Raw genomic sequence first — 7,237 nt, 5'->3', positions numbered from 1 at the left:
TGAACTTTTCTCAGCACCAAATCTCCTACCTGGAAATCCTTCCTGCGCACCCGACGATTATAGGACCGAGCTATCCTGTTCTTGTATGCCTCCATCCTGATAGCAGCAGCTTCTCTCTTTTCACCCAAAAAGTCTAAGTCTTCCCTCCTTCTCTTTCCATTTTCTTCATCATAGAAAATGATCCGGGCCGACTCCTCTCCAATTTCTTCTGGCAGGACGGCCTCATTTCCATACACCATACTAAATGGAGTCTCTCCAGTTCCAATTCTTGGTGTGGTACGATATGACCATAACACACTAGGGAGCTCTTCCACCCAATTTCCCTGGGCTTGGCCTAAACGCGTCTTCAAGCTTTGCACCAAAGACCTATTAGTCACCTCCACCTGACCATTACTCTGAGGATAATGGACAGATGTGAAGTGTTGCTGAATTTTCATTTCTTTACACAAAGCTTGCACTCGAGCCCCTTGAAACTGCCTCCCATTGTCAGATATGAGCTTACGTGGTACTCCAAATCTGCACACAATATTCTTCCACAGAAATTTCAAGACTTCCCCTTCAGTAATTCGAGCTAAAGCCTCTGCCTCAACCCATTTAGAGAAGTAATCAATGGCAACCAACAAGAATTTCTTTTGAGCTGGGGCTGGAGGGAAAGGACCCACAATATCAATTCCCCATTGATCGAAAGGACATGCTGCTACCATCCCTTTCATTAACGCTGCTGGTTGGTGCTGAAGTTTACTATGTCTTTGACAACTATCACAAGAAGTCACCAAAGTTATGGCATCTTTCAGAATAGTGGGCCAAAAATATCCTGCCAAGAGAACCTTACGGGCTAGAGAATAAGACCCTAAATGATTACCACAACACCCCTCGTGTATCTCCTTTAGGACATAATGAGCTTCCTTGGGGCCTAAACACTTGAGAAGAGGTCCGACAAATGACCTCTTATAAAGAACTCCCTCCATCATCACAAAGCGGAGACTCCTCTGTTTCAACCGATATGCCTTCTTCAGATCCTTTGGTAACTCACCCTTCTCTATGTAATCCAAGAGCTCCTTTCTCCAGTCACTCTCTTCCTGAGCTAATGGTGCGAGCTCAGTAGAGGGTGTCAATTCCACTTGCACAACAAATTCCCTGGTCTTCCAGCTATGAAGTGAGCTAGCCATCTTGGCGAGATAATCTGCTTTTTCATTGCCCTCCCTCGGGATTTGTTCAAACAATACCTCATCAAAAAAACCCTTAGCTTCCTCTATCGTCCTCATATATTCCTTCACCTTTTCATTTTTGACTTCATACGTTTCATTCACCTGCTGGGCTACTAACTGTGAATCGGAGTAGAGGTGCACCCGAGCTGCCCCAGCTTGCTTAGCTGCTCGGAGGCCAATCAACACAGCCTCATACTCTGCTTCGTTATTAGAAGCTCGAAAATCCAACCTAACTGCCAATCTGATCTCATCTCCACGAGGGGAGATCAAAAACACCCCCACCCCACATCCTTCACTATTAGAAGAGCCGTCAACGTATACTTTCCACAAATCCTCTGCTTCCATATGTCTCGTTTCGGCAAGGAAATCAGCTAACGCCTGGGCCTTAACGGCCGTCCTTGGTGCATACTGGATATCATACTCACTGAGCTCCGTAGTCCACTTTACCAACCTTTCCGAAATATCAACTCGAGTTAATATCCTCCCAATATGGCTGTTGGTTAGCACCACAATAGGATGTGATAGAAAGTAAGGTCTGAGCTTCCTTGCTGTCATAACCAAGGCTAATGCTAACTTTTCCACCTCTGAATACCGAAGTTCTGCACCCTTAAGGGCATGTGAGAAGAAATAGATAGGGTGTTGAGCTGTTCTCTCCTGCCTAATAAGTACTGAGCTAACGGCCCCTTCCAAAGCTGATAAGTAGATGTACAATGGTTCACCAGGAATTGCCTTAGCCAACACAGGGAGCTCAGCTAAGTAACTTTTTAAGTCATCAAATGCCTTCCCGCATTCATCATCCCATTCAAACTTCTTGGCTTTGCGAAGCACCTTGAAGAAAGGTAAGCTTCTATGGGATGATCTTGATATAAATCGAGACAAGGCTGCAATCCTTCCTGCCAACCTTTGAACTTCTTGCAAGTTACGGGGAGCAGACATGGATCGAATAGCCTGCACCTTCTCAGGATTGGCCTCTATGCCCCTCTCAGTAACCATATACCCCAAAAACTTACCTCCCCTGACTCCGAATACACACTTCTCCGGATTAAGCTTCACCTGATAAGCCCTCAAAGTCGAGAAAGTCTCCTCTAGGTCGGCCAGCAACCCCACATCATCCTGAGACTTTACCAGAATATCATCTACATAAACTTCCACATTTCTGCCAATTTGGGAGGCAAACACTCTGTCCATGAGTCTTTGATAAGTGGCCCCTGCATTCTTCAAACCAAAAGACATCACTCTGTAACAAAAAGTTCCATGAGAGGTGGTGAAACTTACTTTGTCCTGATCTTCCTCCACCAGAGGAATTTGATGATACCCCTGATATGCATCCATGAAGCATAAGTACTGATGACCTGCCGTTGAATCAACCAATTGATCAATTCGAGGCAGGGGATAGCAATCCTTTGGGCAGGCCTTATTTAGGTCCCTGAAATCAACACACATCCTCCACTTGCCTGAACTCTTAGGGACAAGGACCACATTGGATAACCAGGTAGGGAATTGCACTTCCCTAATGTGTCCTGCCTTAAGAAGTTCCTCTACCTCTTTTTTAATGACCTTATCCTTGTCTGGACCAAAGTGTCTCTTCTTCTGTTTTATCGGTCTTACTCCCGCAAGAATATTTAATCGATGAACCATAATTTCTGCACTGACCCCTGTGAGCTCCGATACAGACCAAGCAAAAACATCTTTGTTCTTCCTTAAGCAACCAACCAAATTTTGCTTCACTGATGGGCTCAGATCAGCAGCTAATTTGACAATCTGAGCTCCCGAGATTAATTCCACCTTCTCATGACCTTCTTCGGACATCAGAAGCACCTTCTGTCCGTGCGCCTTCAATGTTCGACCTATTGAAACCATTCCTACCTCCCTCTTCTTCTTCTTTGAATCAATCCTTACCTCATTCACATAGCATAACCGAGCTGCTTTCTGATCACCCCGAACAACCCCCACTTCTCTTCCACTTGGGAACTTCAACTTCTGATGATAGGTAGATGCCACGGCTCGGAAATCACTCAGGGCAGGGCGCCCCAATATTCCATTGAAAGAGGATGGTGCCTCCACCACGGTGAAGCAAGCCATTTTGGTTACTCTCTGCTCTCCACTCCCAAGGGACAAGGGGAGCACTATCTGTCCCAATGGTTGCAGAGCATGACCCGTGAACCCATACAACTCTGTGGTGATTGGATCCAATTCAAATCCTTCCAATTTCATTTGGTCCAGAGTTTCTTTAAAGATAATGTTTGCTGAGCTCCCAGTATCCACAAAGATACGAGCCACGTCATAATTGGCTATGGTCAAGGTGACCAGTAGGGGATCATTATGAGGTAGCACCACATCCTTTAAATCTTCCCTTCCGAAACTGATGTTCGGGTCAGTGGGACAGCTGAGCTGAGAACTTACCTCAAAATTTTCCAACCTACGCCCGTGAGCTTTGCGAGCCCTTCCCGAATCTCCATCCGTACTACCACCGGAGATCATATGGATAACACCCCGATCGGGATGATTTGCAATCTTTTGCACCCTATCTCCTCGACCGTTTGGAGGAGCTCTTCCCTGATGATCACCTTGATTCTCTCTATCTTCATTCCTTTGATTCCTCCATTGGGGAGCTCGGCCTTGGCGAGGAGGATTTGCTCTTCGAGTCAGCTCAGCTCTGATTCGAGGGTCATCATACATGATCCTTTGAACCTCCTCACCTAGCCTCTGACAATCATTGGTGATATGCCCATACTCCTGATGAAAATCGCAAAACTTGTCAGATGGCGGTAACCGCGGGCCTTTCTCAGCATTGCGGGGCCTCACAAGTGCTCGCCTATCCTCATATACTTGCATTGTCTTCTCCAGGCTCACCGATAGGGGTACATAGGGGTAGGGTCCTTTGGCCCTATTCATCTCTTCTGCCACCCTCTTCCTTCCTCCTTCTGTCTTCCCCTCGGCCTTTGCTCCCACCTTGGCACTAGGCTTACTCCCAGACATTCCTTCTTGTCTCCTCTGCCTCTGTGCATCCTCCAAATTCACGTACTTCTCAGCTCTACTAAGGAGCTCATCATAAGTCAAAGGAGGCTTCTTGACTAAGGATCTGAAAAACTCCTCTCCTCTCAACCCTTGAGTGAAAGAGTTGACCAAGGTGTCAGTAGTGGCAGCAGGTACTTCCAGAGCTGCTGTATTGAAGCGCTGAACATACTCCCGCAACGATTCCACCTCAGATTGCTTCATATTGAACAAACTGAGAGAAGTCTTCAAATATTTCTTGCTACTCGCATACTGGTGTAGAAAAGCTGAGCTGAAGTCATTGAAACTCTGAATACTACCAGGCTGTAAAAGGTTGAACCATTGCTGGGCTGACCTTACCAAAGTAGTGAGGAAGACCCGACATTTAATTGCATCTGAATATCTATGCAACAAGGCTGCATTTTCAAATCTCCCCAAGTGTTCCTCCGGATCTGAGCTCCCGTCATACTCCCCTAAAGTAGGCTGCTTAAAATTTGCAGGGAGTTCCTCATCTAGAATAGCCCGAGCAAAAGGACTTTCCCTTTGTATAGGCCCAGGCCGACCTCCTACTTGCCGACCTAGTCTCCTAATCTCTTCCCACACCGCATCCATTGGGTTTAGCTGACCCACGGGAGGAGGTGGTGGATTGTGACCCATGGTCGCTTGCACCGTTTGAGTGATGAACTGGCTGAGCTGATCTACAGTCATATCCGCCACATTTCCTCTTCCCCTTCCTCTTCCTCTTCCTGCCATATCTACGTCTTAGCTCGATTTTCCCACAGACGGCGCCAATTGATCTACCTAAATAAAGTGATCTCCTTGGACGAGCTGAAGAAACTCCTCCAAATAAGAGATGAACTGCTGCTAACCTGAAACCACTAACAAGAATGTTAAGGGGGGCCGAAAGGTGTTCCGGTGTATCCCCTCCGACGCTCAAGTCAGATGTTAGGATAGCGAAAATATAGAGAGTGGTGTGTGCCCACGAGTGAAGAATTAGGATGCAAATAATGAAAATGAACCTGGTATTTATAGGAGAGAGCTCCGGATTTAGCGCCTACTTTCCTTATCAAGAATCCGCGAATCCCGAGATCACAATCCCGAATATTTAGGCTGAGATCTCGCCCGAATCTTGTCTGACAAAGGAAATAACAAACATTTAATCTGAGCTGAACTGTTATCATGAGGACGCTATACTACCTGGGGTCATATGGAAAAGGGATGAGTGATCTATTGCTGAACCCCTGAACTCAACCCGAGCACTGATCCTAACATCTTAGCTAGCTCATCAAGGTTGTCCAACCCCTTTACCGAGCTAACTCCCTACTGACATCGGGGTTGAGATGAATTCCAGAGCTCCCAACCTAAGATGGAGATGATGGTGGAGGAGTTTGAAGGAGGTCCTGAGCTCCCGAGCTGAGCTCCCGAGCCGAACTGGATGATGGTGTGGAGGAGCTTGACTGAGCTCCCGAGCTCCCGAGCTCCCGAGCTGGGTGATGGTGGTGGAGGAGCTTGACGGATCTCCCGAGCCGACCTCCTGGACCATCCTGTCTATCTAAGGATTGATCTTTACCTTAGGGTCGTCTTTGAGCTGAGGTGATTTCCTCATCGGGGTATCAAATATGTTTTTAATAGAAAATGAAAGGTGTTATAATATACAATTAAAAAAATTGATCTTTCTATAGATAAATATATACATTTTTTTTTTTTTGGTTATCGAGTCTCCTTTCCTTATACGGATACGATTTTCTACTTGGGGTGAAGTTTCCGGACACAACACCATCAAAAATTGTTGGCTATTCATTATAATTTTAGGCAAAGTAGTTTAATTGTTGGCTAATCATTATCTTGTGTATGAATCACATTCAAGTATCCAATTACATCACACGTGAACCAACGCATACCACAATTGCGGCAGACATTCAGAAGAAATCCCAAACTCTATTTTAACTAGCGACCGAGGCACACGCGATGCGTGTGCGACGATTATACATGAATATTAAGTATAACATGTGTAATAATCAATGTGCTATGATATAAAATTATGCTGAGATTGATGGTCTAAAATAATATTGTATCTTGACTTACAATTGAAATGACATAGTTGTTGATAACATAAACTTGTACATAAAATTCAAATTAATTTTTGCCGTAGGTTAGAATTGAATATATATATATATATATATATATATATATATATATATAAAGAGAGAGAAATTTTCAGCTGCCCAAACATATTTTTCCACTTGGTTCGCGACCACTAAAACCCGGTAGTGGGTTTAGTGGTTTTTGTATTTTTTTCGCATCACTTAAACCCACTACCGGGTTTTAGTGGTCGCGAACCAAGTGAGAAAATATGGTTGGGCAGCTAAAAATTCCTCTATATATATATAATTGAAACACAACGATTTTTTTTATAAACGATCATAATTCTCAACAATAAATGCAACAAACCAACATCTACGGGAAAAAAAAATCAAAGCATGTAAGTCATTGAAAACATATTTGAGCTAAGACTGAAAAACTTTATTGTAAATCTAAGTTAAAACTTCTTGTAATAAAATTTTTAATATCTCTGCTATTCAAAACATTGAAATTGAAAGTTGTTTCACAAGCTCTCATGATCCTTGTGATATACTGATGCATTGACATGTTATGTGTCCAAACAAAAACAACCTTAAATAGAATGAATTCCGAAAGTTGACATAATTTTCAATACGAAATTTTTGTTGTATTTAAGAATGTCATAAGGGGATGAATATTAAATCATGTTAAAAATGTCATAATATTCATTTAATTCTAGCAACCGTGGCACACGCGTTGCGTGTGTAATGAAAAAATATGACAAACACATTCGTGTATATAAAAATACATGTTTCAAAAATAAATTTAATTTAATGCAGTCAAATAAGATAACTAAAATATTTAAAACACATATATATATACATGATCATGTACCTTTTATATATACAACATGTTCCACGAAATAAGCAATAATTTTAGTTAAACTTCAAATATATGAACCAAATAATCATTGC

The sequence above is a fragment of the Henckelia pumila genome, chromosome 4, assembly GCF_033568475.1.
Source record: "Henckelia pumila isolate YLH828 chromosome 4, ASM3356847v2, whole genome shotgun sequence".
NCBI classification, from domain to species: domain Eukaryota; kingdom Viridiplantae; phylum Streptophyta; class Magnoliopsida; order Lamiales; family Gesneriaceae; genus Henckelia; species Henckelia pumila.
The sequence above is the reverse complement of the archived record's forward strand: the minus strand, read 5'-3'. Positions refer to the sequence as shown.